Source organism: Podarcis tiliguerta (assembly GCF_965153285.1).
Source record: "Podarcis tiliguerta genome assembly, chromosome: 4".
Lineage (NCBI taxonomy): Eukaryota > Metazoa > Chordata > Lepidosauria > Squamata > Lacertidae > Podarcis > Podarcis tiliguerta.
The window spans coordinates 18,689,491-18,716,873 of record NC_139537.1 but is presented as its reverse complement, the minus strand read 5'-3'; the positions used below and the strand labels follow the sequence as shown (position 1 = coordinate 18,716,873).

The 27,383-nt window shown below is 42.9% G+C and overlaps 1 protein-coding gene and 1 long non-coding RNA gene across 3 annotated transcripts in view; one reads left to right on the top strand and one right to left on the bottom strand.

Annotated features, from left to right (window-relative positions):
• TRPC6 (transient receptor potential cation channel subfamily C member 6) overlaps positions 1 to 27,383 on the top strand; it is a 71,606-nt gene that overhangs the window by 9,359 nt on the left and 34,864 nt on the right. The gene's annotated exons all lie outside the window — the stretch shown is intronic.
• On the bottom strand, positions 3,624 to 10,304 carry LOC310675915. The gene is made up of 4 exons (XR_014510313.1): positions 10,175 to 10,304; positions 6,757 to 9,741; positions 6,002 to 6,499; positions 3,624 to 5,624 (listed from the first exon to the last, which is right to left on the bottom strand). It is a non-coding gene; the product is annotated as an uncharacterized lncRNA (long non-coding RNA).

The following is a 27,383-nucleotide window of genomic DNA, read 5'->3' as shown; positions in this document are numbered from 1 at the left end:
CCTTTCTTTTTTTCCTAATCGAGGAGAACATCCTTCAAGAGGGAAGAGATCCATTCATCCTAGGGCCTGGTTCTCAGAGCCAATATACCTTTGACGTGTAGTGAAATCATTATGCCTGTTTTGAAATAATAATAGTAATAATAATACGTTATTTTCAGAGTGAGATGAAAATAAATTTAGGTTTGACCCAAATGCTCATCATTTCTCAGACGCAGAATCTTAACGACTTCTCACCAAAGTTGTAGGAATAATAAAAGTTTGTGGGTGTCGAATGATTAGCACTTTAAATGTGTAAAGCAACCAAGTTAATCAGAAGTAAAAGATTACTGCGTCATTCCTCCACCCCAATTTATCACATGACATACAAATGCACATTTTCTCTCTTCTGCAGACTTCCTACATAACCATATGTTTCCACATAAATTCATTATAGTTTTCTTATTAAGTCTAAAATAACTGCTTATAAGTTTGTGCACATGTCTCAGGCAGAGTTGTGGTTGGGCTCCAGCTCCAGTCACCCCAGACTCACTGGCCATACTGAAAAGTTGCCTCATTCCTTACAGACCACATGTGGCCCTCAAGGTGTTTTTAAGCGGCCCTCGGCAGCATCTGAGGCCCTGCCCCCAGCTCTCACATTGCTGGGGAAGCGAGGCACTGGACTTTGGGAAGGAATGTGTGAGGACTCTGACAGGGTCCTAGAGTTCTCTTTCCTTCTTCCCAAAGCCTAGTTAGCACATTCCCAGCTTTGGGGAAAAGGTTTGAGGGTTTGAGGACCTTGCCAGAGTCTTGCATCTCCTTCCCAAAGCCCAGCTCCTCGCTTAGATGGATATTGACTACCAAATGACCCTAAAATAATATTACTTAAGCATAGAACATATCTGCTGCTGTTGCTGCCAATCCTGTTAATGGGACAATTATTTAGTTACACAACCCTTTGGAGGGATCAAGGGAAAAACTTCATCACCTGTACATTTATTTACCATTAGCACTTCTATTAAGCTGTCTTAAGACTTCCCTAGTTAACACCAGAAAGTCACAGACATGTGTCCCAGTAAATATACAGTAGCCTGCAGTTCTGCAAGACAAAAATGTTTCTGGCTGCCACACAGCACACACAAACGCTGTTTGCACAATCCAAGGATTGTCAAAATGCGCAAAGATGGAATCCCCATGCAAGTGCAGCTTTTCCCATTTTCAAACTCACCATATTTTGCGCTCTATAAGACGCACCAGACCACAAGACGCACCTAGTTTTTGGAGGAGGTGAAGTAGTGAAAGCAGCAATCCCTCTTGCTGTTCTGGCTTCTGAGATAGCTGCGCAGCCTGCATTCACTCCATAAGACGCACACACATTTCCCTTACTTTTTAGGAGGGAAAAAGTGAGTCTTATAGAGCAAAAAATACAGTAAGTTCCTGGCTACATTCACCTTTACAGACACTTCTACACTGCAGCTTCATTCTGCAATGAATGATAAACAGGGTGCTGTTTGCCTGCAAAACATACTTCCAGTGTCCCAGGCACTGGGGAGGGAGGATGAAAGGATTTGAGGGTGAAGCAGTAATTAGAGGAGGGCAAATCCTGAGGCTTTCTTATACAAATGTGTTTCCTTTATATCTTGTTAAACTAAGATTAAATTCCTTTTTATTTAAGCGCCCAGAGAGCCAGCTGGCCTTTGTATTTAATTACGCCCACCAAGCATACAATTTCACCTGTGTTTGCAGACTGCAATTCTATGCTTTATTAAGGCCAAACATATATAATCCCTTGATGGCAACCTGGTGAATGGTGGTACTTTTTAATACTGCATGAAACAAGAAAGTGGAGAAATTCAAATTCATACAAATGGAACAGTCCCTGAAGAGGAATAACAGCTAGGATGCATAGGTAGCAAATGAGTTGGGCCAAATGTCCCAGTTGTACTAAATGTGCCGTTTTTGCTAAGTTCTCCGGCGCGATACCATGAAACCTAGATTACGCTTGCAATGTCATACATACTTACATAGGTAAAGGTAAAGGGACCCCTGATCATTAGGTCCAGTTGCGGCGCTCATCTCGCTTTATTGGCCGAGGGAGCCGGTGTACAGCTTCTGGGTCATGTGGCCAGCATGACTAAGCCACTTCTGATGAATCAGAGCAGCTCACAGAAATACCGTTTACCTTCCCGCTGGAGCGGTACCTATTTATCTACTTGCACTTTTTGGCATGCTTTTGTACTGCTAGGTTGGCAGGAGCTGGGACTGAGCAATGGGAGCTCACCCCGCCGCGGGGATTTGAACCGCCGACCTTCTGATCGGCAAGCCCAAGAGGCTCAGTGGTTTAGACCACTGCGCCACCGGTTCTTTAAATCCAGGGCAGTGTTATAGCCAGCCTCCACATTACAGAGGGCTGCTTACGATTATGGAGAGCACCATGTGCGGAAAGGAGCTCTGTAGAGATTGCTGCATGGCAAGAGGTTATGTGATTGCCTTTTCAGGAGGGATGAAGTGTTGCTTTGGCACTTGAAAAAAATTAGTTGCGTGGAATTGAACAGAGTCAGTTCCAGAGAAGAGAAGGGCCATAGACCATTGGGAGAACATATGCTATGCACCTTCACCCCCAAAAACAACTGGACAGGAAGGTGCACATTCTAGTGGTCACCAACCTTTACAGAAGCATCTTCCTTTCTTAAATCTTAAGTGCCAATCTTAAATGTTGGGGAGGACCTCGTACACAGAAGTTCCCAGGCTCACGTCCCTAGATCACCAGATAGTAGGAAATACCTTCTGTCTGGAACCCCGGAGAGCCTCTGCATAAGACTCTTAATCTCAGGGTGATGGTGGTTTGAGCCCCACCTTCGGCAAAAGATTCCTGCATCTCAGGGGGGTTGCATTAGACCCCCTCGTGGTCTCTTCCAACTCTACAGTTCTGTGATTCGATGTTGTGTACAGAATCAGACAGTGCTTTGCTAGATGAGCCAATGGTTCCTGTGAGTCCTTCTCCGGCTGCTTTTTAGAAGACCGTATTGCTGAATGAGCTGCACGTTGCAGCAATTCACATCCAGTGAAGCTAGGAAATACAGCAAAGGCGTTGTGCCTTATTTAGCAAACAAACCCACGTAGAAAACACACCCTTCCAAAAAACTTTATGAAAGAAAATGAAGCTACCCTAGTGACAGGGGTGCAAATGGAGCAGATTGGCTCCATTTGTGATGCCATATAGAGCTATCCAGGGGCTGCCAGAGACATCTGCACATCCATAATGAGAGAGAAAAATAGTGATGTGCCCTAATCAGCTGTTTGGAGTCAGGGAGGTTGTTTGCAGCCACACCCACGTTCCAGCAGGTGATCAGAGCTGTTAGCGTTTGCAGCTTCACCATCTGTTTAATGGTGAGGCTCAGTTTTAATCTTGGTGTTTTTGTTTTCTTTCAAAAAGAAAAGAAAAAAATAGAATGGATGCTCTAATTTATGGTAACAGCACAGATGAGTGCATTCTGCAATCACGTTCAGCCACAACATAAAATTTGTTGGGGGGAAAAAGCTTCCCATTAACTCTGCCATTCTTACAGCTAATTCAAAATAAGCCATGCTAAAAGGTGGGATCCATGAATGCTACAGTCGCTGCATTCAAAGATACTTCATTCCGAGAAATAAATTTTCATTTGCTGTTGGGATTTGTTTTCAGCATACAGAGGCTAAATTCTCATGTCAATAAACCATACTTTAGCATAGCTTTGCTCAACCACTCAGTTTTGGACTGAACGGACGGGACCAATGGTGGATCCAGCGGTCAAGAAGGCTGTTTCTGCACATGCTGTGTAGAGGGTGTTGGAGATTCCATACGACCAAGCTGAAATGGCTCTCCCCCACGATGTACGTCAGAATACATTGAGGCTCTCTTCCAACGGTGATTAACAACCTAAGCCTTTAATGAGGCTTCAGGCACATTCCCTCATTACGCAGAGCATCCAAACAGCAGCAGAAGAGCGAGAAATATATGCTAGGTTTATTTATATCTATGCAGGACAGAAAATAATAGACATCTGCTCTCTGTGAGAGTCAGTGAAGAACTGGGAGAAAGAAACAGGAAACCAGAAACATCAACATCCGTCTCCTGTCTCCCGTGAGAGTTCCAACAGTCTGGAATGTAAACAGAGTCTTGTGACTCCAAAAACTGCACAGTGGCATAACAGAAATCTAACAGAGGGAAGTGAAGGGCAGATGGGGCCTGTCAACCTGGGAAGATAGCCCATCCAGGAGAAGGAAAACTCTGACCCTAAACCTCCGCTGCTTTGTGAGATATCTTAGGGTGAAGAAAAAGCTCAGGAGTAAACCCTACACAAATCTGGGGTGGAATCCCTAAGATGGTTGGATGCCTGCATGCCTCCTTCCGGCAACTCCTGCAGCCAAGATGGTGCCAAACATGTGGCTCTGCTTTCCTTTGGACCACATCAGTGAGGCCGAGAGGGAGGTTTCGTTGTCTGGGCAGTTCAGGACCTCCAAACAAACTGCCCAGGCTTGCGCCCAGTGGTGGGGGTGTGTCACTTTGGTGCTGCTAACGCAGCGGTTTGACTTCACCCTTGGAAGCATACTCCATTGTCTCTCAAGACAGATGGATGCCAGCAACAACAATTCCCATCATTCACTGTTGTCTGCTATGAGAATTTAAAGAACTAGCCTAGTTTGCAATACAAAACAATCAGAGTACAGGCCTTCAAACAGGAACCATCTTTATGCTGCAATCGTATATTCATTCATTCATTCAATGTCCATCAGTCTCAATGTTTAACTTTGGCTGGATCATGATATGTCAGCACCAGCCCTCTATTAATTGCAATTAACAAATCAGGAGAGAGAAGTGACACCGCTGCCTTTATTTAAATAATTCCATAAATTGTCTTTATTTTCTTATTCCATTTCTTTTTCATTTTATTGTCAAACAGAAGCTTCAATTCATATAGGAAAATAAGTAAAGGTCCCAGCTGAGGTTGGTTTAACATTTTTTATTAAACACTTTGGTTTCTACACTAGTACAGCTGGGGTTTCAAATGAATGCTTGGAGCCAAGGTGATACAAAAATTAGAAGAAAAATGTAAACAGAAAGATGTAAACAATCCAGTACTTATTTTGATGATGAAAACTGCCTGCCATACAATCCCAGTATCCTCTCTCAGTTCATCATTTCACTAAATTGCATAAATTTCCAAGGACTAGAAAAACCTGTAAGTGACTTTTTGGCCAGCAGCTGTATTATATTATCTTCCAGTACTGAAATTACACTATAGCCTCAGTTGGGAATGAAATAAATCTCTCTCTCTCTATCTCTGTACGTAATGGGGCAATTCCATAGGATAATGATTGCTAACATATATAATGGATATGTGTGCATATAATCCCAAACTAATGGGTAGGACTTTGCCATGGAACAGATGCTCAAAAACTCCACAATAATGCCACACCTTCTGCCATTGGCCGATTGCAGATTTTTGCAGCACTAAGCACTATATGCTCTTATGAGTATATTCCCCCATCCTGTTCTAGGTTATGGTATAGTTCGAGAACAGTTTTACCTTGTGCTGGAAGTCGTTTGTCCAGAGACCCTTTCAAGTAGGCTTTGAACCCAGATCTCAGCAGTCCAACCTCCCACACTGTAGGTAAAAGGTAAAGGTAAAGGTACCCCTGCCCGTACGGGCCAGTCTTGACAGACTCTAGGGTTGTGCGCCCATCTCACTCAAAGAGGCCGGGGGCCAGCGCTGTCCGAAGACACTTCCGGGTCACGTGGTCAGCGTGACATCGCTGCTCTGGCGAGCCAGAGCTGCACACGGAAACGCTGTTTACCTTCCCGCTGGTAAGCGGTCCCTATTTATCTACTTGCACCCGAGAGTGCTTTCGAACTGCTAGGTTGGCAGGCGCTGGGACCGAACAACGGGAGCGCACCCTGCCGCGGGGATTCGAACCGCCGACCTTTCGATCGGCAAGCCCTAGGCACTGAGGCTTTAACCCACAGCGCCACCCGCGTCCCCACACTGCAGGTATCACCCCTCAATAGCCGTTGGTCTGCCTAGAGCAGAAATAGCCAAAATGGTGTCCTGCAGATGTTGTTACAGTATGACTCCCATCATCTGTTGTCCATGTAAGATGAGGTTGATGGGAGTTGTAGTCCCAACAATATCTGGAGGGCACAGAAAACCTCGTCAGGAGGATCTCTCAACAAACTGAGTGGCCTTGGGCATCTAGCTGCTTCTCCACCTGACATAACTCACACAAAGGTTGCTGTGAAAAAGGTGGCTGGTACCTATCAGCATCAACAATACTAGGCTAAGTGGCCAATGGTCCTCATAAAAGTCATCTTTTTAGGTTCATCGACAACTCCAGAAGTCCCATCCCTCCGTAGAGCTGCACCTTCATTACCTGTGCTAGTAGTATGCCTATCCAAGTGCTGTCAAGAAAGAGGCAGAAGGCTTAGTGCTCCCTGAAGATTCTCAGTTATGTATGTAATTGTCAGGAATGGATCCAGCTATTACTGTATTTTTCACTCTATAAGACGCACCAGACCACAAGACGCACCTAGTTTTTGGAGGAGGAAAACAAGAAAAAAAATATTCTGAATCTCAGAAGCCAGAACAACAAGAGGGATCACCGTGCAGCGAAAGCAGCAATCCCTCTTGCTGTTCTGGCTTCTGTGATAGCTGTGCAGCCTGCATTCGCTCCATAAGACGCACACACATTTCCCCTTACTTTTTAGGAGGGAAAAAGTGAGTCTTATAGAACAAAAAATACGGTAATCTGAAACTCTGCTAAGGGCCACCTTACAGATTCATGTTATTTTTAACATGGAAACTACCTGAAACCTGCTTGTGAATACCTAAGAGAGTGAGAAAACGGCCAAGATTGGAGTATTTAGCTATATGGGATAGCTGTTCCTAGCTCTTTGTCTTCTTTGCCTATAAAACAAGCCCTCAATTGTACAATATAAGGAGGAGATCGATAGTTAATAAAAAAAAATGCTGCAATACTTTGAATCTCAGATATGTCGAAAGCGTGGTGCTAATTGCAGTTACATTCTCTGAATAGTGCCCTGCGAAACTCTGTGGGACATTAATGCACAAATGGTTTATAGGACAACTTGAAAAACTTGTCTGGAGCAACAGTAATTTGTAGTCATATTTCTACATGGCTGACTTTCATTTCCTCATAAATGCTAAAATAATGAATCAACTTTGAGCAGAAAATGTAATTAGCTTGTTCAGAAAATATGGCCAGTGTTACTTTTCAGTTATCATACAGTGGCCTCCGTCTCTGTATATTTTGCTTGACATTTTCACTCAAGCCTGCAATACTTGAATCTTGCACAGACCCCATTCATTTCGAAAAGGTTTGGTGCAGGAGACCTTATTGAAAGAGCATGCCTGAGATAATAATTCTTCAGGGAGCTGGGTGCTGATGTTGGCTTTCGGTGCTGCAAGTTGTTTGTGTGACCACCCACCCTAATAGAATTTAATAAATCTGGCAAGGCCATTATGGCAAATTTAGCAAGCCTGTTGGAGGAGTTTTTAATAGTTTTACACAGTAATTGTAATGAACGATGAAATGATACGTTACAATAAACCCTGCTTATTGTAATGCATATCCATAGTTCTCATTACTGTATTTCATGTCTGGCTAAGGGGAATGGGTGCAAAGAAGAAATAGAAGAGTAATACTGCTGCTTTCCAGTAGTGCCAGGCAGAGGCTGTTGGTTGCCTTCAGTGTCTATTGTGCAGAGTTATGCTTCCTCTTGTACTTTTCAAACTCTTCTGCAGACAAGAGGATTTGGGCAACTGAATGTTCTCATACAGGTAAGAACCAGTGCAGTGTTGTGAGGTTTTTGGACGAGGACTCAGCTACATTAGTAAAAAAAATATCAGCGTTTTAAATGCGTTATACACTTGCAACACCAGATGGCACTGTAGAGCACAAAACTTTTCTATGCGATTTCACATACCGTTTCCCCCCCTTTTGCTATAACGATTGAATTTATGACTTATTTATAGCACCCCCCCGTGTAGATCCACCGTAGGATCTGGGAGACCAGGGTTCAGATATACACAGGATGGTTAGAGCATGGTACTGATAAAATCAAGGTTGCAGGTACGATCCCCGTATGGGGCAGCTGCGTATTCCTGCATTGCAGATGGTTGAACTAGATGATCTTCAGGGTCCCTTCCAACTTGACAGTTCTACCATTCTATGCATAACACTTACTGGGTGACCTTAGACAGGCTTGCCACTTTCTCTAAGCCCAACCTCCCTCACAGGGTTGCCAAGATGAAATGGTAGCTGTAAAGAACCATGTACACTACCTTGAGCTCCCTGGAGGAAAAGTGAGATACAAAAAATTACTAAATACCAACATTTGCTAAAATCCTGCACTGCTGTTAAAGGCACACTCCCATTGTGATTGGCTCTCCACCTCCTGCCCTTTACATTTCAGTACCTTTTCCTCCCTCTCTGCTCTTGTGGATGCACTTTATAAGCTGCCAAGCCTTGCAGTTAGCTTCCCCCGATCTGCAAATGCTTGCATGCTGTTTTCTCAGTGAGGCTCCTGCTGCTGAGCATCTGCTTGCTATTAATGCCACAGCACTGATCGCTTGTTCCATCACTAGTGGAAGCAGTGAGGGAGAGCACTTTCCCCTGCATTATTCTAGATTGTTGACTGAGGCATTCTGTTCTTTCCCCAGTACAGTATATGCATTTCTTGAGTTTTCTGAACTAGTTTTAATAATGTTGCTTTCCCCACCCCCCTACCCCTAAGTGTTTTTAATTGTTCTTTCATCTCTTTCAAACAGCATTCTAAAACTCGTTTGGGGGGAAATGTGTTCACAGGGTAAAAACATTTCCAGAAACCTTCCAGTCCGTGGAACAAGTCTTTAGAGACCTCATCAGAAAACTGTGGCATTGTTAAAATGAACAGTTTCAGATGTGAAGAAGGAAAACATGGATTTTAGGGGGGGGGGGGAACCCTGTTACAACAAAATATTATGAGCAGTGATCCATATACCCTTCTTGGAATATTAAGTGCTGGATAAGAATCCCGTGCACTTAATCATTGAAAGTCTAGGATTTGGCAGCCTTTCTGAAGCTAAGCAGACTCGAGACTCTGAAGTACCTGAATGGAAAACAATGCACATGGCCTTTCCTTCCTTGAAAGAAACCTGTCTCGCTGCCAAAGGATAAATTTACAAAGAGCAGGTTCATAAAGGAGAAGATGGTCCCTTGTTTGGTGCTTTACAGGTTAAAACCAATGCTTTCGGTTGTGATGATACTTAATCTAGTGATGCTCTTTTAACACTGGGGCTTGGAAATATGACTTAACAAGGGTGAGTAGTGATTAACAGCCAAGCACTTGTGCTTGGAACTTACTGCAGCCTTCAAAGAGTCTTTGCAAGAATCACCACATAAAGTACATTCTAGTAATCTCACCATGACGCCACCAAGCTGTGGGATATCCAGCTTCATATAACCAACATGCTTAAGTCTAATTAGTGCATGAAGGAGTTAATGCCATAGAGTATGCTGGCCTGCTAGGCTTAGCTAGGCTACTCCCCCTCACCTTGGGAGGAAGGCAATCAAGGCCTTTGTTCACCTCAGTCTACCAGAGAAGCTCAGCGTGTGAAGAGGCTAAGCTGCTTGCTGCAATTTAGCCACATGGCTCTAACAAGCCTTTCTTCTGTTGCTATACCAATAATTTAGGAACATTCATCACTGTAACTAAGCCAGGTTGATCTGAAGCCTTATTTACCAAGGGGATCCAGGGCCTGAGCCCATTAGCGCGCACTCCCTACCTCGGAGGAGACAATGAGGCACCAGGGACCAAGTTCTTCAGAGAGAAAGGTTTTTATTACATCTGCGCAGAGGGCACCAGAGGAATGTGTTTCCCAAGTCTGGCGCATCAGACAAAGCGTGCATTCAGCTTTTATCACCCTCAGTCCTCCTCCTGCTCCCCCTTTACACCAATCATATACATCCACCTATACACTCCACCTTCTTGGAGCATGGGGGCGGGGAGGCAACCTTACATTCCTACGCTTGCGCAGTAAGTGAATTACTACGTGTCCATTCTACCCATATAATCGCTACGTGGCCATTCTTACTAGGGGCCATTCTAACCTAACAAGTTTGCCTTGCCTAAGATACTTGTACTCACTCCCTTCATCACTGCCTGTGTGCTCTGATGGCTATATGGAAAGTTACTTATTTATTATTTGTTAAATTTGTATGGTGCCCTTCATCCATAGATTTCACAAGATAAAAATGCAAAACAAAAAACAAAAAATACATAATAAAAACAAGAACAAAAACAAAACAGTGACTCCCCCCCAGGAAATGCACATGAACTGGACCCTTGAAGAGTTTGTAAGTAAACATATTTTTAACTTACCAAATGTGTGTCTTTTTCTATGCTAAGGGAAGCGGAGAACCTTGGAAGGAACTTAGAAGAGCATATTTTAAAGGTCTAACAGCCTATATTTCCATGCTTTACTTTGCTACATGTTTGTGATTTTGTGACTCTCACCAAAGAGTACTTGCCCCAAACTTGAATCTTGGCATCCAGGAATTCATCTTTTATATATCTATTTTTTTCCTTGCCACCAACATGCCATAGGCAGCTATATCAAGGTTAAAGTTGGAAATATGGACATAGTAGCCACATCATGGGATTGTTTCTTGCCACTTAGATCTCCCAATGCTTTTAGAGCAGAACAGGTCTGACATAAACTGCAAGTGTTCTTCCTCTGTTTTTGTATTAGAAAGGTCCACATAAAACTTTAGAAACCACATTTTACACTTTAGTCCTGCCTTCACAATGAACTGGAAGGATTTTTGTTTATTTGTTTTAATTCCTCCTAAAATCAGTTTCCACTGTCCCTGCAGAAACCACTGCTTCGGTCATTTCGAAAATAAGTCATGCCTTGTAATGCAGTGTGCGCATTAGAACAGTATTACTTAAACCAATAAAGTTCATTTTTGTTCCTACTTATGCAAACTTTGGCATTTTGAGTATGATAATTGCATTAGTCTGGCGACAGGGAAGCAAGAAACAGGGGCTAATGACTCCTGAGGAGCTTCATTTTTCCCCCTTTCCAGGCAAGTCCACAACCTATTGGTCCCTGAGCTCTTGGTTCTTATGGGTATGTGATCTGATTCATATCGAATTGATGATAGTTAATGGTTTGGAAATTGTGGGATGTGGGTTTTGACTTGTTGCTTATATTTCTGCACTCCAGGAAAAGTGCCATCCTAATCTTGATTTATTCTTGTTGAACAGGGATAGGATTGCACGTAAACTCCCCTTGCCCCATCAGAGTTCAAAGGTAAACCAGGCATAGAGAACCCATGGTGGTAGCAGATTCCATAGTTTAACTGTGTGATGTATGAGTAAGTACTTCCTTTTGTCTGTTCCGGATAGTCCATCGTTCAGGTTCATTGGTTGCTCTTGAGTTCTAGTATTATGAGAGATACAGGTGGCGCTGTGGTCTAAACCACTGAGCCGCTTGGACTTGCCAATCGGAAGGTCGGTGGTTTGAATCAGTGTGATGGGGTGAGCTCCCGTTGCTCTGTACCAGCTTTTGTCAGCCTATCAGTTCGAAAGCATGGCAGTGTGAGTAGATAAATAGGTACTGCTGTGGCAGGAAGGTAAACAGTGTTTCTGTGCACTCTGGTTTCCGTCACAGTGTCCCGTTGCACCAGAAGTGGTTTAGTCATACTGGCCACATGACCCGGAAAACTGTCTGTGGGCAAACGCTGGCTCCCTCGGCCTGTAAGTGAGATGAGCGCCACACCCCATAGTTGTCTTTGACTGGGCTTAACCATCCAGGGGTCCTTTACCTTACCTTTTACCTTAATATTATAAGAAGGATTTCTCTTTCTTCAGTTTCTCCACACTAGGCATATGACAAGTCCTGTGTTCTTTTTGAGGTTGTTCTTTCCCCTGGTGGGTTGGAAGACATTATTTAAATATTTTAAAAATAATTTTATAAGTTGTGTGATCCTTGTTTTCACAACTGGATCCTTTTACATGGGTTTTTTTTTGGTATTTCATGCACTGTGAATTTCTGTTATTTTTATTGATTATTGTTTAGCAATTATTTATTGTAATTGTTAAGTGTAAACTGTTTAGTTATTATTTGATTATATTTAATTTTACTGTTTACTAATATATTCTAATGGGTTATTGAATATTCTTTATTTGAAATAAGCTGTTTATTTTAAAGATATGTTTTTCTTATGACTTTTTTTTTTGTATTGGATCTGATTGTTATTAGGTGTGTGATCCTTGTGGTCTGTTTTGTTGTTTTTTCAGCTTGCAAACCACCTTGTATAAAGGCAGTATACAAAATAAAAGTGAAATGAAATGAAGACACATTTGTGTCAGTCCCAGCTACATGGACTTCTTAGATTTCTCCATGGATTTATATGGACATTCTCAATTCCATCCCTGGAGACATTTAGAAATAGTGACCCAGGAAGTGACCTAGCCGGACCATGGTTCTTTCTAACATGCATGCATACAAAGTTATGGCTTTGTGACTGTTTCTGCGCCTCCCTCTTCCAGCCACTCCAGCCTAATCCCACCCAGTTATCATTCCTCTCTGCAAGTTTTTCAGTATTCTGTGCGTTGAGTTCTTATCAAGATGTTTTTGGGGGCTTGTGTCCATTGCATTATTTATTGCAGGTTTTTTTGCACTTGTGGTGTACTTTGCAGATTTCTCTCTCTCTCTGTCTGCCTCTATCTCTGTCTCTCCTCCTCTCTCTGTCTCTCGTGTGTGTGTGTGTGTGTGTGTGTGTGGTAGCTTTGGCACTAACACATGAAGATTCAAAGTGGTATTATACACCCACCCACCCACCAAAACCTGTGCCCCCCCCAAAAAAATTAAATAAGAAATTACTTGTTCCTGATGCAAATAGAGATAATGAATGTTCAAGCCGCTTGCCTTATGCTAAGACATTTCTACAAGATAAGGTAGCATGTTCTCCAAGACAGCTTCATTTGTAGCTTTCTTCCTGTCCAGAGTCCAGCAAAAGGCAAACCCGGTTTGGCATCATATGCTCACCTGTTTTGGACCTTTGCTTGTCCTGTTAAATCTCCACCACTCCCTGTCGTCTTCCGCCTACTCAAGCAGTTGTTCCGCCACAAAAGCTGTGTGTATACCTAAGCGCATTCACTTCAGGCTTGCTACAATCTGACCTTCTTCCCATAGCAAAAATTTCCTTCTATGGCCATTGGTTGCTCAACTGGGTGTTTGCCAGTTTTCAAGCTGGCTACACTGTTTGGACCTCTCAGTTACACTTCACCACAGCTCATTTTGCCTGCTCTTAAATGTGAGAAAAAATTGAAAACCAGACAGTTTTATCAAGTTGATGTATAGATAGGTAGATATGAAGAAGGATAGAAAACTCAATTTCTTGTGGTTTTCTGGAATAAGCTTAAGCATTTCTGGGGTGAGAACATGCCACGACATTTCCCCGCCCTTTGGATCGCTGCTGCATGGAGTTAAGAAGCCTGCAGCCAAATATTTTGGCTGGCTATTTGAAAACTATATGTGAACTTCAGCTTTTCTCACATCTACGGTTCCAACTGCACCTCTCTGTGTCCATTTTCGCTCTCAGTTTTCCTTCCCCTCTTAGGGACAAAGTACACGTTATGTGAGAAGTGATAATATACATTTAGCAAAAAGCGGGTGGGAGTTGGCTTCTGTTCCCACATATTTTCCCCAACGGCTTTGCCCTAAATGTATGTTTTTCCTCTATCCCTGTGGGGAAAGGGTTAAAACAAGGATAGGGAACCTCAAGATCTGGCTGGACTCCAGCTTCCATCAGCCCTAGTCATCATAGCCAATGGCTATGGAAAATGGTGTACAACTGGAGGAACAAAGATTCTCCACTCCTGGGTCTCACTCCCCATCCAAGTCCAGCACTAGTCGTCTATGTGATTGGGCACCTGCTAAGACCAGCCTTGGCAGGTCACCTACTGTCAGTCAGAGCTTCCTGAGCCATTTTGGAGGCACGTGGAAGCAAGGAGGCTCCCCAAAGCACACACCTTATCAGGGACAACTCCTTGCCCTTCTCTCAGGCTCTAGGTCCAAAGCCTAGCAAGTCCTGTACTTCTCTAAAGCTTAGGAAAATATCACTGTGCTTCTTTCTGATATTAGAGGCACACGGAAGCCCAACTGGGTAGTCTCCTGTCCTGGGTTGCATAGCAAGCACAGAGCATTGTTTGCCAGTTCAGACAAGACAGCAAACACCATGGTCTGGTGAATGAGCAGTGAGGAGCCTCAACATGTAGATTCACCTCTCTCCTTCTATGCAGTCTGTGGCTCCTCACAGTTTGTTCCTGACATATGATATATGAAACATCTCACAATTCTCTCTCCAGGGTCAAGTCCTGGGAAACCCAAGCCTTCCAGTTTTCAGCAGAAGCTGAAAGATGGGAAATGCAGGGCAGAAGTCCTCCTTCACTCAGCGCATAATTAAACTGGAATTTGCTGCTACGGGATATGGCGATGACCATCAACACAGACGCTTTTAAAAGGGAGTTGGGCAAATTCTATTTTGTTTTATTTATTGAAATATGTTTAACCCGCACTTTCAATAAAAGTATATTAAGGCATGCAACATTATGAGTAAAAACACCTGTAGAAACATCAGTAAAACCTCTGTAAATATTCGCTAGTTCAGTTGCTAGCAGGCTAGTCTATTTTCCATCTTAAGATGGTGTTTGAACATTGAGGAAACACAGCAAGCTGTTGATGCAGAAAGAGAGAAATCTTGCTCCCTTGCCAGCTTGGCACTGTAACTCAGGTTTCTTCATGTAGGTGCTTCATGTAGATCATGTGGGATAGTAGAGGTGGGAGGTTGAAGCCTCCTCTTCTCACAGTCTTCTCCTCATCTGATCCATGGGAAACAGCTGGGAGGCAGGGGAAATGGGGGATGGCAGGAATGCCTGGAGAAGAAGAAGAAGAAGAGTTTGGATTTGATATCCCGCCTTTCACTCCCTTTAAGGAGTCTCAAAGCGGCTAACATTCTCCTTTCCCTTCCTCCCCCACAACAAACACTCTGTGAGGTGAGTGGGGCTGAGAGACTTCGGAGAAGTGTGACTAGCCCAAGGTCACCCAGCAGCTGCATGTGGAAGAGCGGAGACTCGAACCCGGTTCCCCAGATTACGAGTACACCACTCTTAAACACTACACCACACTGGCCTGGAGGTTCCACATCTATGTTCTGCACAATTGTACTGTAAGATTAAAGCTCATCACAAACGTGAACAAAGGTGGCAAACAAGACAGTAATGTGGTGGGTAAAATCAATTCTGACAAAGGTTGAAGACAGCCTTTGAGGCATGGCAAGCTCATAACTGCGTAAGCAGGCCGTTCAGCTTATAAACAGCAACTTGCAGAACAGACAAATGTTAGTTCAAGCCATGAGGATCAGTGCAATAGACATTTGACTTGCGGTAAGCTGCAACTGTTGATAAATTTATGGTGTAAATGTCAGCAACCCAGGGCTTCGAGAAATTTGGGCAGCCTGATCATTAAGAAAAGTAAAAGGCCTCTCCTCCTTTTTATTGGCGCTTGTGTCAGATTCAGATGATCAAAGGCTACGCAGATCACCGCAGAATGTGTAATGCACGGCTACAGACACCAAATAATTCAACACTAATGACGAAAACAGCATCCTAGCTACACAGGGGAGAGTTGCAGTGATTGAGATACAGGAGACTGCAGAGCTGCTCAGAACCGGGGAAAGGCATGGACTGCATTCACTACTTGTTTATATATTAGATATAAAAGAAATAAACTCCTCGACAGTGGCCTTGTTCACATATTACACTTTTCATGGAAATTGGTACCCCCTGTGATTTAGCTCTACCTTGCAACCATAATACCAGCATAACTCAATGCGTTATTTGCTGACATCAAAAGTTTCCTTGTCCCCACCAGTGACTGCCAATGACTCAGTGGCCTGCCTTGTTTGTTTTTCTCAGAGGGTTGTATCCATCTTCATTTTCACCCTTCTACCTTTCTCCTTACCTAATATAGATAATTCTTTTTGTTGTGGAGAGGTTGGAAGCAAGGCAGCAGCAAAACACTTGAATATACATAACTGGGCAGAAACATAGATCGATATATTTAATATTGACCGTAATAGTTTCTCTTTGGAGACTGTGATGACTTCAGTCATTTTCTTTATTCAGTCACATTCAGTCACTTTCTTTATTCATGCACTGTAATATAAGTCTTAACAGCTAATAAAATGTTCACCACCCCTAATTTAATCCAAGGCAATACCTGCAACTTTTCATGGGCCAGCAAGAGATTTTACGTTAAACCCTAGATACTATTACAGCAACTTTAATTATTTTATCTCTCTCTCTCTCATCTATCTATCTATCTATCTATCTATCATCTATCTATCATCATCTATCTATCGATCATCTATCTGTCTATCTATCTATCATCTATATCTATCTATCTATCTATCTATCTATTTATCTATCTATCTATCTATCTATCTATCTATCATCTATCATCTATCTATCTATCTATCATCTATCTATCTATCATCTATCTATCTCTATCTATCTCTATCTATCAGCTGTCTATCTATCATCTATCTATCTATCTATCTATCATCTATCATCTATCATCTATCTATCTATCTATCTATCTATCTATCTATCTATCTATCATCTATCTATCTATCTATCTATCTATCTATCTATCATCTATCTATCATCTATCTATCTATCTATCTATCTATCTATCTATCATCTATCTATCATTATCTATCATCTATCATCTATCATCTATCACCTATCTATCATCTATCTATCATCTTTCTTTCTTGATTTAATCGCTCCTCCCTCTTAAGGCTGGTGCTCTGATAGCAGCTGTGATAAGGATGAAATGCACATCTATCTTATATAGCATTCTTTTACTTCGGAGGTTGGGTTTACAGTCGGTGATGTTGTTGCGAATGGGCTTCAGGGCAGAAGTCCAGGACCTTACAGATGAAGGGGCCCCCAGAGTGAAGGATGGCAAATAATGAGGACATTGGCAGGAGGCCTCAGAGCAAAGCAGAAGTGGCAGTCGATGTACCTCCAGCCAGCCATCACCCTCACTTGCACAGAATGCCTTTGAGCCATGAGGCTCAGAGACATTGTGAGCAAACGAAGATGACAGGGAGCTGGAGGAGCATCTGCCGGTAGGAAACTCCTTGCAGTGAGCTCTTTGTGACCCAGCCTCCCCATCTAAACTCTTTCCTGCTTGTTAAGCATATAGGGGAAGGACCCTTTAAAAGCCATCCTTTCCCATCTAGTAAGCTTATTAGGAGAGCAGAACAAGGGGATGGCAGGCAAAGAGAGAGCAAAGCAGCCAATCCAAGACTATGTAAAATCATATAATCATAGAACTGTTAGAGTTGGAAAGGACCCCAGGCGCCGTGTATTCCAGCCCCTGCAGTGCAGGAATCTCAACTAAAGCATCCATGACAGATGGCCATCCAACTACTGCTTATATGGGTGGGGACAGATCAGCAGAGAGTGAGGTGATGCAGCCCCCACCTTGCAAAAAGGCACCCTGCCCAAGCCTGACAGCGCTGACAGTATATATTACAATGTGAAAAGTCATTTAGGTTCCCTCTGATACTTTTCTAAGGATTGAAGCTTGCAGAGCATCCTAGGCGGTATAAATTATGAACATTTTCCATATGACTAACAAAACGTGTCCTGCTTGAGCAAACACCTTAGGCTTTGTTTCCTGTGAATTGAATAGTGCTTTAAGCAGAGCATGACTTGTATTTTTCCTGCCAACAAAGTGGGATCATTTCTATTAGCACTTTACTAGGTTTATATTGAATGGGCACAGTGTAATAAAACAGGGTGGCTTCTGAATTAATCAGGTGTCCCTTAGCTAAGCACTGGCAGAAAGCTACCCGGCCTTCCAATATTCCCTTCCTTTCCTTGTACATAGTGCTAGTTTGCAGTCAAGGATGCCGTTGCCTGCTCGTCAGATCAAAGAATTATGGAGTTGGAAGGAGGGACCTCAAGGATCATCTAGTAGTCCAACCCGCTGCAATGCAGGAATCTCAACTAAAGCATCTATGGCAGATGGCCATCCTACCTCTGCTTAAAAACTTCTAATGAAGGAGAGCCCACCACCTCCTGAAGGAGTCTGTTCCATTGCTGAACAGCTCTTACTCTCAGAAAGTTCTTCCTGATGTTTAGTTGGAATCTCCTTTCTTGTAACTTGAAGTCATTGGTTTGAGTCCTATGCTCCAGAACAGGAGAAAACCAGCTCGCTCCTTCTTCTATGTGACAGTCCTTTAGAGCACACAGGAAGAGGGGAGCATACATCTCTAAATGGGTTTTGCCAGACTTTGTTTGTTTAACTCTTTTGCTGCCCATTGTTGGGCCGAAGTCATGGAAGCATCCCTCAGGTTGGTACCAACTCACCCAGCTTTTGTAGGTGTGCCTGCCCAGACAAGGTGATATGAAGTTATTCCTGAGATGTGAAGTGCCCTTTGTAATTACACTTTCACACTGTCTAATTCATGCCTTGATGTTGCAGTTATCCAAGTGATAATAGTAGTACGTGTGAGAATTTGGGTCTGCTTCTCATGCTGGTTCATCCAGCAACGTTGGGTTAGTGCACGTACGATGCCCAATTCTGTTGAGGCAGAGCCCATAGAAGGGTTGGGAAAAGCGAGGTTCAGCAAGTTATCTTGAGCCGATGTCAGTGGGTTGTTGATACACAGGGGTCTGAATGTCCTGTGCGAGGTTGGGAATCATGGAGCAGAGAGCAAAGGTGGTCAGGGGCAGCAGGTCTTTCAGCACCCTGGACAGATCACAAAGAGATGATTTGTTCCTTAGTTCTAATTGGGCCTGAATTCCTTTCTGCAAACCTGCATCACTGGCTACCGCAACCTTTTACTCTGCATCTCTGTTTAGTTTACTGCTTATAACTAGGGTCACTCAGGACACTCACCTTGGTGCTTAAATCATGACATGTATCTTTGCTGACATCCATGCACATGATGCCTTTCATGGTTTATTTTCTACTATCCACCTCGAAAGAAAAATGGAAGGATTGTGGGAAATTGTGGCTAAATAGCACATATAACCTCCCGACTTTTCTCCGGGTTCTTTATTATTATCAGCTGAAAGTGTTATCGAGGCTGAAACATGCAAGCAGATATGCTCAGGGAAGCTCACTTTACACCCCACAGTGTGTTTAGTGGCAGATCCATAGTTTTCCCTCATTGGGATTTACTAATGTCTTCAAGATAAAGTTAATAACATAAAGGCTTTTAGCATAGATCCTCTCCACATCCAATTCCATCATATTTCTACCATGAAAACAATTTCTGTGCCAGTGATAATGCTGTCTCAAGTCTTAAATGGAAAGCCTTAATGCCCATTTGTCTCTGTGGATGTCTGTCACTAGGGAACTAGTTAAGAGATGTCTTGGGTTAACACTGATGTGCTTGCTAATGGTCGTAGGGCAGCACTAAATTTATTTGTTTCTTGCACGGATAGCTTTCTTTTTCACCAAGGAGATCAGAGAAACATGTTTAGCCACATAATAACTGTCATTTAGGTTAGACCAGTGTTTCCCAGTTATTTTGGAGCTACAATTCCCATCATCCATAGCTGGTCAGGGATGATGGAATTGTAGCCCCAAAACAGTTGGAGAACAAAGTTTGGGTTAGACCAAAGCCATACAACTTGCAACCCACAAATTTGAACCAGGGGCAAAGAAAACGGGAAGCGATTCACAAAGAAGACGTGATTTTGGGTTTATTCTAGATTGGATTGCAAAATGTAGTGGACTTTTGAGACCACTTGCTGCTTTTGCTTTTTATGCTTCATAATCATAGATGTAGGGCAGGGGTGTCAAACTCAAATTCATCGGGGGCCGCATCAGCAGTTTGGTCACCCTCAAAGGGCCGGTTGTAGGACTATGTGTCCACTCTTTATTATCATAAATTATTGTCACTGCATTCAATTATTGATAATAATAAACAGCATCATGAAGCAAAAATATTTCCTGTTTGAAAACAAATATATTTACATCACTAAATTCTGAGCACATTAATTCTACATGATATGTTGTCAAATTATTATAATGGCCACAGATCTTCAAATTCTAAAAACAAAACTTTGATCCCATGCAAGAAAACAAGGTTAGGCAACTTTAAAACAATATCCAGTCGTTAAAAATATAGCAAAACAGGGAGGGGATGCACAAAACTAATAATTAAAATGGGGGGAGGGAATGGAAAACCTTAGCATCAAGGGTGTAGCCAAGGGGGGCAGAGGGGTAGCTGCCCCTCTCTAAATCAATAAAAATCATTCCCTCGCTTTCCTCCGTCATGAATATGGAGAACTTCGTGGCCAGCGAGAGGCTCGTGAACGCAGCCTACATGCTTCAGGGGTCGCAGGGGCGCCGCGCGCACGAGCTCCGCTTGCGGGCCTTACTGGAGCAGATAAAAAGCTGGGCTCATCGTTTCTTTCCCCGCTGAGGGAAAGCGGGAGCGGGGGCGTGGCCTCGTCTTCGGAGGCTCCGCCCACCCGCCTGCCTGCTTTTCAGGCCGCGCATGCGCTGAAGAGGCGGCTTTCTTGTGTCAAAAAAAAAAAAAAAAAGCGAGAATAAAAGGTGAAGGCTGGCGGCCGGCAGCGGCTACACGGGCCACATGATGAGGTCTGGCGGGCCGGATTCGGCCCGCGGGCCTTGTGTTTGACACCCGTGATGTAGGGGGTTCCTGAGGCATGAATTGCAGAGTGGAATGGAATGCCCCTGAAACACTAAACAGAACCTCCCCCTCCAGATTCCCCTTGAAGATGCAAGCTGAAATACTCTGTTGATCTACTATATTTCTTTCACTTTTCACCCTAATTTCAATGGGTATACTCTGAGTAGCGTTATAGGTGCTTGTTGAAGAGTAAGAGGGACTTGATTATACAAATGGGGCCGGCTGACAAACTTGTTGGAGTTTGTGGTTTACCTCACATCAATCAACATATTTTGACAGTGTTGGAGGTTAATACCACTTACCCGTTTAAATGCACTTCAGAAGAAAAGAAAAGAAAAATTGTAAATATGGATTTTTTAAAGTCAGTGTGATCATGGGAACACAATAAGCGTTTAAGGATAAGATTTTACAAATCCTCACTAAGACTGCAGTCCTGTACTCACTTAGCTGGCATGAATTCCCATTGAACTCAAGGGGGTTTGTTGCTAATTAGATATTATGTGGCCTTATGGATTCTACCAGCATCAGTCTTTGATGTAATTCTTGGAATGGATTTTTCTTCCCCATGAAACTTGCCTGATAGAAACAAAAAACCAAAATCATTGATCCAAATGCCTTTCTGCTTCAGTTGTTGGTGGTAACTGGTTGCAGCAATGTATTGGTAGCAATTGAGATTTTACTGTAGTGTGGGTTTTTTGGGTTTTGATACTGATGTGTTAAGTTACATGCCAGGGTAGCCAATGTGGTTCCCTCCAGATGTTTAGCAGTGTGTGTGTGTGTGTGTGTGTGTGTACACACACACTGCTGTATCATAAAAATATATCGCAGCAGTTTACAACAATATAAAAAAGTAAAACCAGGCAATAAAAGCACAAAAAGTTAAAAAGAAATTACAAGCAAACATTAACAAACCATTGTAGGGGATATACTCTGGTGGAATAGAAAAGTTTACAGGAGGTATTTAAAAGCCAGCACAGAAGGTGCCTGTTGAATCTCTATTGGCAGGGTGTTGCACAGGACTGGCTGATGTCAGGGACTGGCTGGATGAAGAAGAGTGGTAGGAGGCACCAGAAGGGAAACCCCCCAAGGGAAACCCCAAAGGAGGAAGGCTCAGATCCAGGAGATTGGTGGCGGGACTCTGAGGAGAGGTCAGATGGAGAAGAGTGGGGAGGAGGTACCAGATGTTGAAGGGGCAACAGGGTTTAGTGAGCAGGAAGAGTCTGTGACAGGGAATAGTTCAGACTCGGAGGCTGAAGCAGAGGAGGGGAGTCAAGAGGCTGCAGAAGAATCCAGGGAGTCTCCCTCTCCTTCTGCAACAAGCTCCTCTCCACCCTGGTCTCCAAGAACATGCAGAATTATGAGGAGAGCAGAACGGAGGCCAGAGGTGTGCAGATGCAGTTTGAGACTGGTTGGGAAACATTCAGGGGAGGAGGAACCTTAGAAAGGGTGGATAGCAGATCTTCAGTCCTGGCAACTGCTCCATAGGGGCAAGACCTACTGGAAAGTGTGCTTAGACCACTAGTCCGAGTTGTATGTTGTTTCCTTGAATAGAGAATTAAATTCACCAACAACAGAGATCTGCTTCTTTCCTTGCTGACATGTGTCTGACTCCAGCCCTGACAGCCGATGACACTAATGGCTTGGTTTGTCATTGTTGTCAAACAAACCCTCACCAATTCTGGAAGAATCAACAGGGTCACACTTCCTGTCTGTTGTCCAGCAGAGGTCATCACACAGAGCAACCAAAGGAGTTTCCATGCCAAAACCAGCTCAAAACCCTGATTGCAATGAATCTAGAAAATCTGTCTCATTCAAGAGAATCTGGAACTCTCTTAGGAATGTTTGCATCAATTGTAAGATGCTTGTTTTTATATAAAAACATGAGAGAAGCAGATTGTTTTGGAATTTGGTTCCAAATAATCATTTCTGAGCCTTAGGAGTAGGAAAATATATCAAAATGAGGTCTTCTGCTTCTGGACTTCAATGTCTTCTTGGAAAAATAATTCCAAATGCCACTGTGGGAGTCTTTGCAATTAAAAGTCCTTCATGGCAGTGATTTTTTTTAATGCTTCTGTGCCTTCTTGAGTTCTCTGCTGTGTTCTGATTTATAGTGGATGATGCAGTGTTTGGAGTAAACATGAAGCTGGTGCTAATGAAATTTTAATAGTTTTCTTCTATTTTCAGACTCGGATATTGGTGCAGTTGAAGTCAGTGACAGCTTACTCTAGACAACTGTCCCATTCCTTCTTGAGGATTGTCCATAAAATTTCAGATTCAGTATTTTGTCAATAACAACACTAGCAGGGCAATTCTGTGCATGTAACCTCAGAGGTAAGCCCTCTGAATTCAATGGAACTTACTCCTGGGTTACATTCCAAATCAATACTGGGCCAATACCTTTATTAGGCCAACCAAAGCATCACAAAATAGTGTGCAAACTTTGAGATTTCCAGAACTTTTCATTTTGTTGTTGTTGTTTAGTCGTTAAGTCTGGTCCAACTTGTCGTGACCCAATGGACCAGAGCATGCCAGGCACTCCTGTCTTCCACTGCCTCCCACAGTTTGGTCAAACTCATATTAGTTGCTTCGAGAACACTGTCCAACCATCTCGTCCTCTGTTGTCCCCTTGTGCCCTCAATCTTTCCCAACATCAGGGTCTTTTCCAGGGAATCTTCTCTTCTCATGAGGTGGCCAAAGTATTGGAGCCTCAGCTTGTATGTACCTTGTATGTACGCTTCAGGTTACATACGCTTCAGGTTGCAGACTCCGCTAACCCAGAAATAGTACCTCGGGTTAAGAACTTTGCTTCAGGATAAGAACAGAAATTGCACGGCGGCAGCGGCAGCGGGAGGCCCCATTAGCTAAAGTGGTCTTCAGGTTAAGAACAGTTTCAGGTTAAGAACGGACCTCTGGAACGAATTAAGTACGTAGCCAGAGGTACCACTGTATTTGCTCTGTGGGACAAAACATCATGGATCTGCTGTTACTCTGTCTTTAGTTAGCTCAAAATTCCCATCTCCATTTCTGGCAGCGATGACTTCAGTGCCAACCATCCTTTGCTACATCAGTTGCTTGCTTCTCTTATTTTCAGGTTTCTACCTCCCTATTTCTTTGAGCTCTCTGCATTTCCATCCCTCTCTCTGCCTTCCCTGCCCTTCTGTCACATCAGTCAGAGGCATCATGAACACTACCATAGCCACAAAATCCCTCAATGCATTGCAATATAAATTGCTGCAGCAATGGTTTCTTTCTGGCAGCGGGTTAATTGCTCTATCTTGTCTGAAAGACAAATGAAATAGATGAGTGCTTCGGTTTTGTTTTTATGGCGAGTTTACCCCTGATATCTGGAGCCAGCACTGGGTTTTTTCTTCTTCTCTTCCTTCTGAGTACAAACAGCAATCAACACCAGGCCTCTAAATAATTCTAAGCTAAACACATCCTATCAGATAAATATTTATTAGAAATGCCCAATTAGGCAGAAATAATAGCTAATTTTCCTTGCTACCATTAAAAATGTCGGCCATTTCCTGCTTCAAGAAGCGGAGATGTGAGTTAGGAAACGTAAAACAAAATGTTGCATCATAAAACAGGACAAGGGCAAACACATTTCTGTTACATTTTATTTATTTATTTACTTGTTTATTAAATTTGTATACCACCCTCCATCTGAAGATCACAGGGCAGTTCACAACATAAAAATACAAAATGAGAACACAAAATACATAATCATCATAAAAAAGCAAACCAGTAGCCCCTCCACCCACAAACACATTTTAAATGCCTTACAATGTTTAATTACATGAATCTAATTACATGGATTGATTTTACCTAAATTATGTGTTTTGAACTCTGCCGCGCCACTCCCGGCTCCTGGTTGGATACAAACGAAGCCTGCAAACATATAAATTGCCTGGGACGTATGCCTCATTCAAGTCAAAGAGATACAGATAAGAGTTGTGCTGCAAGTTAGTTGAACTTCAGTCCCATGGAAATCCATTGGATAATTTATTAATGACTTAAGTCCCGTTGATTTAAATAGCAACTAAGTTCAACTAATGTAGACTGGCTCCAACCATCCCTACTATGTCCCATTGAATCCTTAGTAGAGCCAGGAGAAAATGGTACTCATTGTCCTTTCTGTATTTTTTATATGGTAGCTATATTGGAGTGAACTTCCTTCCTTCCTTCCTTCCTTCCTTCCTTCCTTCCTTCCTTCCTTCCTTCCTTCCTTCCTCTCTCTCTCTCTCTCTCTCTCCCCATTATCTTTATGAGGACTTTAAAATGGGTGCTACAAAGTAGATCTGGTAGCACAATGCTTTGGGCTGCATGATGGAATTTTCCTTCCTTCTCATTTTTCTGTGCACCTCTTGAATCTGTTCCCCCAAGCCCTTCAGAGAAGATTTGGAGAGGGCAAGGAGATGCATAGGAAGAGGGGAGGAAGGGAAAGTTCCATCGCACAAGTGGAAGTATTTCGTCAGATACTGCCTAATGTAATTATTCTTTCTAACTGGGCGAGAAAGCCCATGGTAGTGTCCATTATATAATTTCACATAAAGCAAAGGGAATGAGTGTTTAATGTTTTAGCTGGAATGTGTCGAGCTTCCTGTTTACTGCATTGTGTGGAAACACACCCAGTTAAAGGGAATCTCAAGCTGTTGGATCCATTTACTTTGCCTGCTCAAAGCAGAGCACTCAATTTATTCCACCCAGAAGTTAAATTGCATTGCTGACATTTCAAATGGAGATGGATGGTTTCATTTCATACTACCTTGGCATGTTTTGCTGTGCAGCTTCAGAGTTGCACTGTTTCACCAAGAGTGAAAGGAATAGAAAAATGAGACAAGAGATTTGGTGCACAACCAGCTCTGTTTGTAATGGATCATGCATTCTGCATATACTTAAAAATGTTATTTACAATTAAGCAGTATATAAATGTTGTTAAATAAAAATTGTGAAATGGGATGACTCGTTTTCTTTAATTGATTTCATACAATGCAAACCAGTTAAGCGTAGAGTCAGATCAATGCTAGCCTATTAAGCTCAACTCCTAAAAACAAATTCATTTTATTAATATAATGTAAGACTGTATTGCTTAGAAGGCAAAAACAAATTGATGGCTGGGACCCAAAAACCCAACCCATCAGTTCCACATACCCCAAGGACTTGCTTGAATTCCTTGAGCTGAAAGTTCATCACACCACATAGCAAATTTGCTTTGAAACACGGGGGACATTCAAAAGCAGGTTGTGTTGTAGTGACATGAGGTGTGCATGTCTGATGTTCAAAGTAAGCAGGCCAAAGAAATCTTAACAGGCACATTCAAGTCTTGGGGAACCAAAAGTAGCTTTTTGGATATTGGCCCATGACTGCCCTGAATTCAGTAAATTGGCTGTGGGTGAGTTGCGTGTCATGGATCAGCAAGGGGCTTTGATGTCCAGATCCTACCTTTGTTCCTACCCCACATTTTTATGGCCTTAAAAACAAACCAGCATCTGGATGAAGTAGCTTGGACTTCCAAAGAAGCATGGCTTCTCAAGAACCAAGTGAATTGATGGGATTTGGTCTCTTCACTGCCACTTCATTCATTGAGAGCCAGTGTGGGGTAGTGGTTAAGAGCGGTGGACTCGTAATCTGGTGAACCGGGTTCGCTTCCCCGCTCCTCCACATGCAGCTGCTGGGTGACCTTGGGCTAGTCACACTTCTCTGAAGTCTCTCAACCTCACTCACCTCACAGAGTGTTTGTTGTGCGGGAGGAAGGCAAAGGAGATTGTTAGCCGCTTTGAGACTCCTTAAGGGGACTGAAAGGCAAGATATCAGGTCCAAACTCCTCCTCCTCCTCCTCCTCCTCATTCTCTAATGTAGTCTTTGCCAACCTGGTGCTTTCTGGGTGATTTGGATTATGATTTCCGTCTTCCCCAGCAAGTATGGTAGCTGGGCCTGATGGGAGTTGTAGTCCAAAGCATTGGTCCAAAGGGCACCTGGCTGCTGAAGGATGCATGAATAGTATTAATCTCTTAATGTTGGTCCCATTGCAAGGCCAGACTGTGCATATAGCAGAAAGTTGCATTAAACCTGAAGATGTTGAACCTAGATCCAGGAACTAAGCTGTTCCTACTTACTGCATTTATTGCCTAAAAACTTGGAAGAATAATTAAAACATTCCCCCCCCTTTTTTTCTTCCTCTCTTTATATAAAAGCTAATTCTGGTATTCCATCTTGACTGTATGGGACACTTTAAAAGCCTTTTAGCAGGAGGTGGTTGTTAAGAAAAGCAGTCAGTAAGAGGAAAAACAGATTGAGAACTGATATTCTGAAAGATGCCGAAAGTCTGGAAGCTCAACATAAAAGCTCAAATTCCAGCAGAGTCTACCAAAGATTAATAGCTGCTGCCAGGAGCAAGTTTAAACTCTGGGAAACTTCTAAAGCAGAAGCAGCTCTCATCCACTTTTCAAGCATGTTCATTACACAAGAAATAACAAAACAGATTCATTGCAGTTTAATAGACTAGTATTCCTATTTCTTATATTGATCTGTGGTGGTGATTGGTTTTGAATCTCACTCCCCCCCCGTCCAGCCACAAATGCAGTTCTCTCTATATGGTTATTTCAAATATC